At 39.3% G+C, this 13,242-nt stretch overlaps 1 long non-coding RNA gene across 1 annotated transcript; it reads left to right on the top strand.

Annotated features, from left to right (window-relative positions):
- The first annotated feature begins 1,447 nt into the window (after window positions 1-1,447).
- LOC113540931 (uncharacterized) lies at window positions 1,448-13,242 on the top strand. The gene is made up of 2 exons (XR_003404133.3): window positions 1,448-1,641; window positions 11,767-13,242. It is a non-coding gene; the product is annotated as an uncharacterized LOC113540931 (long non-coding RNA).

Here is a 13,242-nt window from a genome sequence, read left to right as displayed (position 1 = left end):
AGCCACCCTGGCTTAATCTAATCTGTTTAAAACTATTGAACAGTACTGTATATATGAGTGTACAATATAAACATTAATAGCCACAATGTTAATATAATATATTTTTACAAATTTTGATGCCTCTCACGTTTCCAAATACCTTTTTTAGTTCTTTGTATGGTTTTGTCTTATGAACTAACACTACCAGCCACTAGAGGGCCATGTGCTTAACTGAGCCAGACTCTGACTAGGTGTTTCCCCAAACCAGCCATCCATGGAAACAGACACACACACACACACACTCACACTCACAGAGGTACAGCTAGAGAGACAGGGTGATGCGAGGTAACATGGAGTCCCTCACTTCAATGCTTAACCATCAGCATCTGCTTTTGTCTGAAATGCTCTATGCAATATGCAATATCTTACAACAAATCTGAGAAAGCATCACTGCTGTTTCAGTGATGTATTTTGCTCTTTAATGTTTTTTTTTTCTTCTTCTTGTTGAAATCTGGATCCAGTGTTGATTCCAAAATGCTCTCCATCTCTGATCTCCTTCTGCAGTCGTGCAGGAAGCTCTACAACAGCAGCACTACTGTTATGCAGTCTGGATCCTGGGAACTGTTTGCAATCTGCTGATGGGAATAAGACAAAATTAATCACAATTGGTAGGGATGCGTATAAAATAATGTACTTTGTGGTTCCTAGGAAACTTTGGGTACTGCTGTAGAAATTTCCCAGCCTACCTTTAACCTACCTTTAGCTGAAATGCACTACAGTATAATTATATATATATATATATATATATATATATATATATATATATATATATATATATATATACATTTTGGGATTTCTTGTATGGGATTTCTTATATCAATTTTACTAAATTTCTCTCCTACCCATTGAAAATCCACCCCTTCACCTTTTTTTTTTTTAAACCCTCATCCCCCCTCCCCCCCAAGCTGAATTAATTTGATGCTATTTTTGAACGTCTGTGTTTCTAAGGGATACCTAATGACGCAGTGACGTCAATGCAGGTCAGCCGCGCTCCGATTGGCTAACGATTCCAAAGAGGGCGGAGCTTTAAACTCTTGGGGAAGGCAACACCACTGAGGCTTAAGAAGATCCCATAGCTGGTGACTCGAGTATAAACACAAAAATACTACTACTGCTAATAATAATAATAATAATAATAATAATAATAATCAAATCAAATAAAAAAAATATCATGTCGATCTCAAGCTAGTGCTCATACAAGGATGTGATGCAAGATATCACAGCCTTGAAATAAGAACCCAGACAGCTCCTGGTATAATGTCATTCTATAATTAGAAATCCTGTGAATGTGTGTTATTATTGCTTTTCTGACGTTCAGAAATCAAGCTTGTAGAAGTGGCACCCCTCCTTCAGCCCTTGCTCCCTCTCTCTCTCCCTCTCTCTCTCTCTTCCTAAACACACACACACACACACACACACACACACACTGGGGATGTCAGGCTTCCCGTTCAAAGTGTGTTTGCCTCATTGAGAAAAGCTCAGAGCTCATTCAGGCAGTAAAGCTCCACAGTGGCTGAACTTCAGTCCAGTGTTTAGTCTAATCACTAGAACCCGGACACACCGAGCGCGAGCGCGACCCAGACAACTCGAACCATGAGAAAGGTGAGTGATGAGGATTTCCTTCGACTTAAACCCTTAAACCACACTGCAACTTCACTCACACACACACACAAAACACTTTCTCTGTCTCTCTCTCTCTCTCTCTCTGTCTCTCTCTCTGTAAATTTAATATCTATCTGTATCTTTCTGAAATGTGGCTATAGTATACCTTTAAACATGATCTAAGGTACAGAGTTAGTTTTCAGGGTAGATCTTTAAAGGTACACTAACCTCCATGCATCTAGGTGAGAGATGCATCCTTATGCCGGTAGCACACCAGCAAAGGTGCAGAGAGTGCAGAAAGTGCTTGATTTATGATCTTTTTTTCTGTTTTTCCGAGCTCGTGAGCTGAGCAGGACACATATCAGAGGCAAACAAACACGTTGAACAGTTTAGCGTGCGATTTGTGTGTTTACAGCAGATGTGCCTGGTAAAGAAAGAGAAAAGGCATCACGTGCATTACAGAGTTCTTGCAGATCTTTGTGTCAGCAGGAGTAAACGAGTGTTTTCATCTGCAGTCTTGTTTCCACTTCTTCACGCACTGTAAGCTCGTCAGTCTGAAGAACACGCAGTTCCAGTCTACTTGCTTGCTTTAGTCACGACTCGGGAGGCTCGAGCATGTTTCTGGGTCTTAATAGGAAACTTCACTTCGTGTTGTAGAGGGAAAAAAAAGAGCACCAAGTGTTTTTGTTTCGACATTCGTTCATCATCAGTGAGCTCTTTAAGATTTAAGGTGGATCCAGAGTCTTTCCCGGGAAGACTGGGTTTGAGGAGGGAATTCACCCTGGATGGAACTCCAGTAGCTCTATCACAGGGCACCATGCGCGCACACACACACACACACACACACACACACACACACACCCCTAGAGGCAATTCAGCCTTACCAGCCCATGTTTATTAGGGAGGAGGGAGGAAACCCAACATATTGCACCATTTTCTTTAAAAAAAAAAAAAAAAAAAAAGGAGTCTATAAGACTACTTTGCTTAAACCAGAGTGTCTCAAAACCAGATTTTAAACTAAACCAACAAACAGACAGGATCAAGGCACACACTCTTAAGGTTTCATTTACACAGTTGTGCTTATGGGGAACCCTTAAAGTTTCCATGAAGAACCCTACAACAGAGGGGTTCTCCATCAGACAGGGTTCCCAAGTAGAACTCGTTTAGGAAGCCAAGAACTCTTAACTATCCAAAGGACCCCTAAGGAACCCACTGATACGAGTGTTGAAATAAACAGGACACTCTCAGGGGGAAAAAAGTATTAAACTCGACCTTGGCTTGTTGCTTGTGTTGAGGTTAAGAGTTAAGAGTACTTCTTTTGTACCTATAGTACACGGTAATGTGAATGTACTATCCAAAGAAACCAAATGGTTTAAACACAATTAGACTTTAAGGATCAGTCTTGTACCTTTAATACGCTTTAAGAATAATACTTTAAAGTTACACTGCAGGCACCTTTTAGGGGGTAAGGGGGACTAAAGGTACAAAAGAGGTACCATTGAGGGACTTCTGTACTTATAGTAAAGTATTATTAAGGTCATAATGATAAAATATCAGCAAATCTACATAACGTGTCAGGCAAAACTGATCTGATTTTAAAATTGGATTTCAGCACCATGGACAGCTCCTGTGCTTAAAACCCTGTCCACCAGCCTCATCAGGCCAACCTACAAGCTGTAAATCTGCTGTTACAGGGTTTATACATGACTAAATTGTGACTAAGATGCCATTTTGATTCGTGAAAGAGTCACAAATGCTGAGTTTCTAGTTCACACGCCAACTTGTACTATCATTTGTACCAGCGTAAACCAAAAACAAGCAGCTTTTTTCCTTCTTTTTTGCCTTCAATATGTTATAAATGTTCACAGAAGTGCTCCCACCAAAGCCCTAGTAAGCATTCAATTGCAGAAGAAGTGTATACATATACAACATATATGTATATGCATTCATTTAGCTGTGGTTGTAATAATAAATGGTGCAGATTTTTGTGTGTAGGCAGAGAATACCAGCTCACAGCCTGGTCATTCAGTGAATTCAGTGAACTAATGAAATCCTCTTAAATGGTTAAAACTAGAACCCTAAATGGTTGTCCTTATGGGGGAAACCCTCAACAGTTTTATGTAGAACCCTATGGGGTGTTTCCCACTTAGAAAGCTAAGAACCATTAACTTTTCTCAGAAAGTGTGTAATGAATCTATACAGACTATGCTTGACATGTTAATGGAAGAAAAAAACAAGTTAATTAGGGATTCTTTGGCTTGTCCCTTTGCCATAGATTGTTTACCTATCAGAGAGAGTTTCCAAGTAGAACATAAGCAAGCAACAAACACTTAACTATCCAACGAAACCATAAGAAAGCATTGTATTAAGTAGTCCTCTGTGTTTCTCACAGCTTTACACAAGTATGATTTATATGTGATCTATGTGAACAGAAATAGAACAATGCATTCACTGAGCTCTATTTAGAAACATGTCTGCAAGTTATTGGTCAAGTATCAAAGTAGAATTAATGGCATCACTTGTAGATCTTTAAAAAAAGGTCTCTTCCAGGGTTCTTTGGATATTTAAGGGTTTTTAAATGGGCTTTACGTAGGGAATCTGTTGCAGAACCTTTAAGATATACAGATAGAGGGAATGCAAGGGAAGAAAAGACAAAGGGAAAAAGGGAGGATAATGAATAAAGGGAAGAGAACAGTGGAGCTGAAAGAGAGAGCATTGATGTTTAATGAAAATCTAACACACATGGTAAACCCCCCCTCGTTGTTTTTAATTTATATCCAATGCATCATCTTGTTGCCACCAAACAGTTGATCATAGCATTAGCACTACAATAGCCACCGAAAGCAATGAAGAGTCTTTAAATCAGGGCAAGGGAGGAAGGGGGGGATCTCATCTGAACGTGACGTCAATGCTTGGTAATGACGCACCCCTGTACAAAAAGAAGAAAAAAAAATAAGGAGAAAAAATTATTACTTTTGTCTTTTTTAAAACACAACCGTATTACCTATCTAGATTGAATGGCTAGATGGATGAATAGACACAAACAAGTGTGTGTAGGGTGCAGTAGGCAAATAAACCCTCAAATGCTATGTGATGGCATAAAAGCCTAAACAAAGCCATGTTGATATTCAATTAAATATGATTTCAGATGACCAGGGTGTGGTAAAATATGATTTCCTGGGCGTCCCGTCTTTGATTTTTAAATCCATCCCTGTATTCACATAGCGGAGTGTCACGAATATTTAATGCACACAGCTTGTGGGGGAGCCTTTTCCTTTTTCCTCTTCTCCTAGTGGGCTCTAAAACTGTACCAGAGTTTGATTGTGATCTAAAAATAGACTAGGATATCACCCTTAGTAAGGAAAAAAGATAAAAGAGGAACAAAACACCTGAAATGTATTCACCTTCTGTGTAATATTGCTTTATAATCTGGTTTATAGTGCTTTATGATAATTTAATTGGATACATTTCAAAACACATGCTCTCGCACGAAATACAATATCCAACAGAATACATTGGGTTACCAGACTATAGGTGTCATAGACACAGACATGTGTTCCGATTGAGTAGTGTGCTCTTATCCAATCAGGACGTGAGTGCTCAGTAGGACCATTAAAACCCATACTCTTGGATTGCGACTGTGACATCATGGCCATTCCTCATTTTAGTTCTCCTTGTGCACTCAAGATATTTCATTGTCATATATACCTGTATTTGTGCTCAAGGAGCTTCAGAGGCAAAACTGCAGTACTGAACACTTTTTGTTGAATTTGCTGTTTTAATAATATACTGGGAATCAGAAACAGCAAAACCACACCCGATTACTTTACATAGTGCACTAATTTGGGATTTTTACCATTTTGCAGTCACATATGAAAGCACAGTAGAGAATGTCCTACTTGGAACCTGTTCTAAAAGGGAAACCCTTTAAGATTCCCTCAGAGGGACAAATCAATGAATCTTTTAGGGTGCTAGATTGACTCTTCTGTAAAGTAAATAACACCCATAATGCACTTTTGCATTTTGTAAGGAATAGGGTATAAGTGATCATTATGAACACGAAGCTTGTTTGCTGCTATTGAGTTTTTATTTAACCTACTTTAACATCTAAGTATAGATACATGTTTTGTATAGACATTTTGTATAGAAATTCTAAAAATGCTGCAATGAATTGGCGTCCCATCAAGGGTACCGTCCTGCTTTGTGCCCTTTTGGGATAGGCTCTGGATCCGCCATAACCCTGACCCAGCGCTGTCCAGGATAAAGGGGTTACGGAACATGCATGAATGAATGAATTATAAAAAAATGGCAGTTAGATGCAGTTTTCACAACAGTTAGTCAGGGACAGGGAGACTGAGTAAGCTGGAAAGAAGTAATTTCAGTTAACTCAGACTTACTAATGCAACACTGTTATGTATAAAACTCATAATTAGACCTTAAAAACCACAATTGTACCTTTCAGTGTATGTTTATGCTGTACCATAGGTACCTTTTAATGACACTGTGGATCCATTTAGTACTCTGGATGTCCATTCAAAGTGTCCATCCATCATTTGGCTTATTGGTCTGTACTGTATATTTGCTCTACCTATACTGCGCTTTGCTGCTTTACATTAGTCCATTTAGTTCAGCTTTATTGTCATATATATCTTACTATTTTCTTTTAGCAGATCTTTTTAATCAGAGAGACAAATTAGGTAGAATACCATCCAGTTAAGATGTAAGGGCACGTCCTCGGTTGCCCAACAGTGGCTCCCCAGGCAGTCCTCAGATTTGGAGTCAACCAATCTGGTCACAGAAACTTAACTACTGGGCTACCACCATGGGGTGAACTATAATTACATGAATTTTGGTTTGCTTAGATATAGACCAATATTGATGCATTTCCATGACCAGAGCAGAGGGATAGCATTAGGTACACTAGACTTGACAATAAATTCAAGACATTGTGGTAAAAACCTATGAATTCAGTGCAGGGGTGCCATAATGGGGAAAACCCTGATGATTCATGGGACTTGGAATTGGAGCATGAGTCCTAGAAAAAAAAAGCCGGAGATGGGTGGGCTGGGTGGCTTTTCCGCTACGCTTTTCAAGCTCCTCTGTCCTCTGTTCTGGGGCCAAAAAAATCCCGATATGGTTGCAACATTTTTGATGTGTCAAGCAATAGACCTGTATAGTGGGGTAAGGTGAATATATCCAGTGTTGGCTTTATTTGCCTTGGCTTTACCAACGGACGTCATATTTAAGCTGCATCTGTAAATGGTACTACACATACTTTTTAGCAGAACATTTTCCTAGCTTTCTTAATATGGCATTTGAATGAGTGTGGGACTTTTCAGACCGACACCAAAGTAGCCTGCCGTATGCAACCACTGACCATCTGAGAACCGATCATCTGAGAACAGAGATGCTGATGAATTTACATGAGTAAAGTAATCATATGTTCTTTTGACAACTGTGGCAAACGTTTCTCTAAACCATCATCTCAGAGGTGACCAACAGCTTCCAAAGCCATGGAATTATAGGCTTGAATAGGGTACCCTTCACATTTTGACCAGATCCAGTGGGTACTAAATCTGAGTACTTTAAGACCACTATTTGATTAATAGAGGTGTTGCACAATAATCGACCAGTCCCACCAGGTATAACACAACAGAAAAAAAGCTATGGTTTTACCAGTGGTTATTCCACTTGTCAGTGCAACCCCTGGGCCCACATCTGCCCAAACCCTGGACAACTTCCCTGGTTTTCTTGCTTTTACAACTGGTCTGATCTTGGCAAACCAATTACTGTAAAAGCATGTGATTTCAGATGCGGCGTGACTCCTGAGCGGCATTAAGGTGTTACCTAACCACACCTTAGTCACTGTGCGTATCGTATCGTTTTGTTTTTTTTTATTTGGTGGATGGGGGAATGATGCAGGACTGTTGACTTCAACTGATGACTGAGTGATATTCTCTTAGTGCTGAGAATGGGCTGTTTGCTGGAGTGTGTTTTATGAGCATTATTGACATCCACCTGCAGTAAACCAAGCACCACATCTGTGTGCATCTGAACACTGACAACATGTAGGCTACTGAATGACATTTTAATACACAAGATCATTCAGTATGAAGCAGAGCTTGTGAATGCAAGCAATACAACTTGGAAAAAAAAGCAATGCATTTAGTCCTCTACAACTATATAATGAAGTATGGTTGTATATTGCTTTAGCTTGAAATGTGGTATCCTACATTCCATATAATAAGTGTGTTGCATCTGCTTTATGTGTAAAGCGCCAGGGCTCGCGCAGAGCGCCGTGGGTAGATCAGCCATGCGTTTGGTCTGAGACACACACACACACACATACACACACACACAAAGCTCCATGTTTAACACGTAAAAGACCACATTTCCATATTTTTCGAGTGGATATGGTCATGCTGGTGCTGTGTAATTCATTTTTGGCGTGTTGTTTGGTCGGAAGCGACGCGGCTTGGCGAGTCGTGACTGCGAAAGTGAGTAATGGAGCGCGCGTGAGGAGGGGCGCCGGAGACAGATGGAGGGAGATCGTGACTGACTGACTTTCACAAAAAAAAAAAAAAAAAAAAAAAAAACCCTAAACGCACACAGCGCGAGCGCTTTCTGCACAACCTGTGGAGATTAAGAGACGCTTTTCTCCTCCCTTTGCATCGCTCGCGCTCCTGACCTTGGAATCCGGAGAGAGTTGAGACAAGAAGAAGAAGAAGAAGAAGAAGGGAAAGGAGGGAAAAAAAAAAAAAGCAAAGCAAACTGGAGTATTCGTATGGGCTTTGTGGAGGGGGAGAGAGGCGCGGGAGAGAGGACAGAGAGAAAGAAAGAAAGAGAGAGAGAGAGAGAGAGAGAGAGAGGGAGACAGGGAGAGTTTATTCTGTGTCTTTCGTGTGTATCCATGTGCGCGCGCGTCTGTAGGGGGTGGGCTTTGGCTCGTGCTGTGTGTATATATATATATATATATATATATATATATATATATATATATATATATATATATATATATATATATATGATGTTATGATGTTGTGTTTAGATGGGGGTGGGGTTGTCCAAATATAGCCGATGTTTATAATAATTGATGAGACCTGGAACTACAGGCTTTTTTTTTTTTTATTTAATGTGTGATCAGAGTCAGAGCAGAACAGATCGGAGGAGCTGCGATGCTTTTGGTAAGTGTGTGTTTTGGATCATTTTGCGCGCTGTTGCATGATGTCGGAGGCTCTATAACCTATCTGATGCAGTTTTACTGGATTCCAGCGAGTGTGCACGCTTAGGGTTACTACATCTTATTAATAACTAAGTAAGTGCAAAGCGTCTCAGTTTATGCGTCTTTGTTGTTGCTGAGTAGACACAGGATGGACGCATGATCAGGACACAGCATCCAGCTTGATCTAGTGCACTTATGAGGCTATAGTTTTCGACACAGGCTGTACATTAGGCTATGTAAGTATTTTGTCTTTTTTTTTTCTTTCCTTTTTTTTTTTTTTTCAAAAAGGGGGGTTCCTGTGTGAGAAGGACACCGATTGGTGGATGACGGTATTTTTTTTCCCGGTTTTGCACCAATCAGCTTCTGCACTGCTCTCTTATTTACTGTGAAGTCCCCTCCTTGGACACATCCATCCATCCACCGAGTGACAGGAGCACATCAGCTTTTCTGTTCTTCATCCCCAGCAGGAGAACGCGTACAGTAGGATGAATGAGAAGGATGCTGGACATGGTCACGCGCTGGGATGTTGTAGGGACGCACTGCTGTAAGACCGACTGCTTTCCTGCAATTGCAATTGTGCAGATTTGGACTTGGGGAGTCTGATGCACAAGGCGAGCTCGCGCTCAGCACGGATTGCCACTCACAATTATGATCAAGGGCTGCAAACCTTCCTTTTTTTTTTACACACACTGGACATGGACTATGTGATCATCAGTCCTTCACGAATCTTTTTGCGGTCTGGGCTTGCTGTTCATGACTATTCCTGGGAAGCCCTTACCCCAAAAAGCATTTGCGGAGGGCACGAGCGACGAGGAGGCTGTGGCTGTGTCTCATTCCCACTCTCCTTTCACTACGCTTGTGATATCTACTTGGCGAGCCTTGATTCTTTTGCATCCTGCTGAAAACCTGAAACATCTGCTCTTGTCTTTTTTTCCTCCCTCTCTCACCCCTGGTGTTTTTGGTGTGTCCAACCCCACCTTTGAATGATGTAGCACGTGAAATGTAATTGCGAATGTCAGAAGCGCGCGGGTCTTTGTTCATTAGATGGTATCATTTCTGTGCTACACGTGGCATCGAGATAGAAGAGAATAAACACATGCACAAAAGGACAAACGCAATGCAAAAATAAACCGCAGCCTGATCGTGACACCTGGAGATTTTTTTTTTTTTTTTTTTTTTTTTTTTTTTTTGCACAGGTGCTGTTGCACACTGCTTACCTAGACTGAAACAAGCTACTGTCTTCTCCTGATGTCTGCATATATGTCTATACAGTTGGACACTGAGTTAACACTTCACTTAGTATTTACCAGTGCTTTCCTACCACTGCACACTTGTGTGTCCTGCTCACACACACTCATTTGATCATCACAAAAGGCTTAATGAAGTGATTCATGTTGATTCAGGTGTGTCACAGTAAAATGTGCAATGAAGGACCAGGACTGGGAAACACTGGCTTTACCAACTTGCTGTTGTAAAAGAGTCTTAATTTAGTTTACTCACTCTACTTTTACTGTTTGTTACTCATTCGCAAAATCTGAATTATCACTGGGTCTTATTTACTATTATTTTAGGCTCTGCTTCATGGCAGTTACTTCTTTGTACTGTATTATCATATACACTGAGTTGCCAGTTTACTAGTTCCATGATTATCTAATAATCTGGCAACTTAGTACATAACTATTTTTGTGCATAACACTTATACACTGTATGTATGTAATATACCATGACCTGCCAGTTTATTAGGTACACCAGTCAAGTGACTAATAAATTGAAAACTTGTTGTAAATACAGTGTACGTCCTTGGTGTGTATGGCTTTGTGTGTTGTCGTAGCATGTACAGTTCATGCTCTTGCGCTTGGTTGCTAAGTCAAATTATTGTACACTCTGTTATAATCTCGTTTAGTAAATAAAGCAATTCTGATGTCTGTAAATGTATGCGTTTTCATAAATCTCCTCTTACTATGTGACTTTACAGCATTAGGAGGTACACTTTTACACAACTTTCAGCAAGCTTGACCATTTTCTCTCTCTCTTCCTCTTTTAATACAAACCAAAGCATATAGTTTGTATTTGCACATGCTTTATAGTTTCTAAAGCCTTTTTTTTTCGACATGACAGCAGCCTGATTGTGTGCACACACAGTTATAAATCGATATATTGATCACTGTAATATAATAACAGTTTTGTGTAGTTTTTGTACACAGATAAGTACAGAAGTAGTAGTAGTTTAAAATTTAAGCACTGCAACATAGTGCCCTGGGTACCTCACGTCTCACGTCTCACGTCTCTGCACCTGTGTCATACTCTTCATAGGCTTTCTCCTCCACTATATGAATGCAGCTCTTTAGGAAATACTTTAGTAGTTGAACAGATTTTATTTATGTATTTCCTCTGATGATCGAACCACTCCACCCATTCTTACAGGCCTGGTAGATGACTGAAGAACACAGAGGTTAGGTCATGCAACTACAAAACCAACATATAAAAGAACATCTTTATTTAATAAAAACAAGTTTATATTCTGTAGAGACTTCAAGCTTTACTTCTTATAAGAAACCAGAAATAAAAGCAATAGCATTTGGCCCAAATCGTGAGTCGTGAGTTTGCGTGTGTGCGTGCGTGCGTGTCTGTTTATGTCTGTGCTCACGTCCCAAATTTCACTTAGGCTCATTAGTAACAGAGTTTCATCTCCTCACTAAATGTTTATTTTTTCCCAAACATTTTAAAGATGGCACTGAAACAATAGGGCCTCGTGAAATTTTAACATTTTAGCTTTGGCTAAGGCGTCCCTTCTTCGAACCAGGCGGAAATGATGCATTGGGACGAAACAGATCTACCTCTTACAAAGTATATCTAAAGCAAAAAGAAATGAGTGGTAACCCTACGTTTTGATTTGTGTGCAGGTTATTCCAGCCCTGTTGTCTGAGCTAGTGGCCGTGATGAGGGAGAGAGAGCATGGAGAGATAGAGGGAGAGAGAGGGAGGGGAGCCTGAGCCGACAGACGACAGGAGTTCTCTCTTTTATACCACAAATATTAACATTAATGCTGAGTATATCTGTTCATGATTTTATTTATTTTGTTTTATTCATATCACAAATCATATATCATCTCACATATGCTATACATACCATTTACAGCATTGTACAGTATTGTTATTAGATTATATATAGCTAATTCTTTTTAAATTTTCTTGTAACTCATTATGGATACACAATCATTGTGAACTTTAGTTATTTATTATTGCTGAATTCTTGGATGAGTTTTTTTAAGACACAAGGAATGATGCCAGATTAAACGGTGAGCTCTGGTCTAGTACGTCTCTCATGCAGGCATAGCTGTAACACTGAACGTTACACTGAAACCTGAACGTATTCTGCTTTTAGGTGTTGAAGTGTTGCATTTCTTTCTGTATTTAATTTAATAACAGTTATATTAAAAACCATTATTCATGCTTGAACATGAAACATGTTCAAATTGCACTGCAGTAACAATTAACAATTAAATTCAGCTCACTTCACATGATAACATGACTACGTGGAGAGAAACCAAAAATAATATTCCAAACCAGAACCTCTTTTACAAACCTTTTTTCTTCCTAAAGAACCAGGAATATTAATTTTAATCTTACAGTAAGCAAGTTCTTCAATCACAATAAATCAGCATGATTTATTGTTTAAAAAAAAAAAAAAAAAAAAAAAAAAAAAAGTGTTCCTCATAAGAATTACAGTAACAAACATGAAGCATTGTATTTTTTTCTCCAAAGGAACGCAGAGTCTGAGGAGAGTGTTTATGGCCGAGCTCTCGAACATCCCACCTGGTCGAGCGTAATGCTACAGAAACCATCTGTGCTAAAACTATATGATAAACCATTGCATTGAACCACATCTCTCATTCTGTGCGCTGCAGATATTTTTTCACAAACTAATGGGCTAATGCGATTTGGAATTTAAGCTCAGTTTACGTTTATCACGCATGGGATTTAATACGAGTAAATGTGTTTGGCAGTAATAGCTGATTCTTTCGTCATCCTATCTAATGTATTCATTCATTCATATATATATATATTCTGTGCTTATATCTAAAGTTTTCATTCAGTGTGAAAATATGTAACAATTACCAGCACACCTTGATGAAAACATTAAAGAAAATGAAAGAAACAAATGTATTTAAATTTATTGCAGGAAATTTCACACATTCCCTGTGCATCCTACTGTATAGTAGTGTTTATTTAAATACAGAACACTTAAATTTTGCTTTGATTAGATGCTCTGAGCGTGTGTATTCAGCATATTACCAATCTTAGTGAGTGCAGTAAGATTGAATCACTGTATTGTGTCAATGCCCCCTGGGTAAGAAAAATAAAGGCTTATAAATGCAA

The sequence above is a fragment of the Pangasianodon hypophthalmus genome, chromosome 25 (assembly GCF_027358585.1).
Source record: "Pangasianodon hypophthalmus isolate fPanHyp1 chromosome 25, fPanHyp1.pri, whole genome shotgun sequence".
NCBI classification, from domain to species: Eukaryota; Metazoa; Chordata; class Actinopteri; order Siluriformes; family Pangasiidae; genus Pangasianodon; species Pangasianodon hypophthalmus.
The sequence above is the reverse complement of the archived record's forward strand: the minus strand, read 5'-3'. Positions and strand labels throughout refer to the sequence as shown.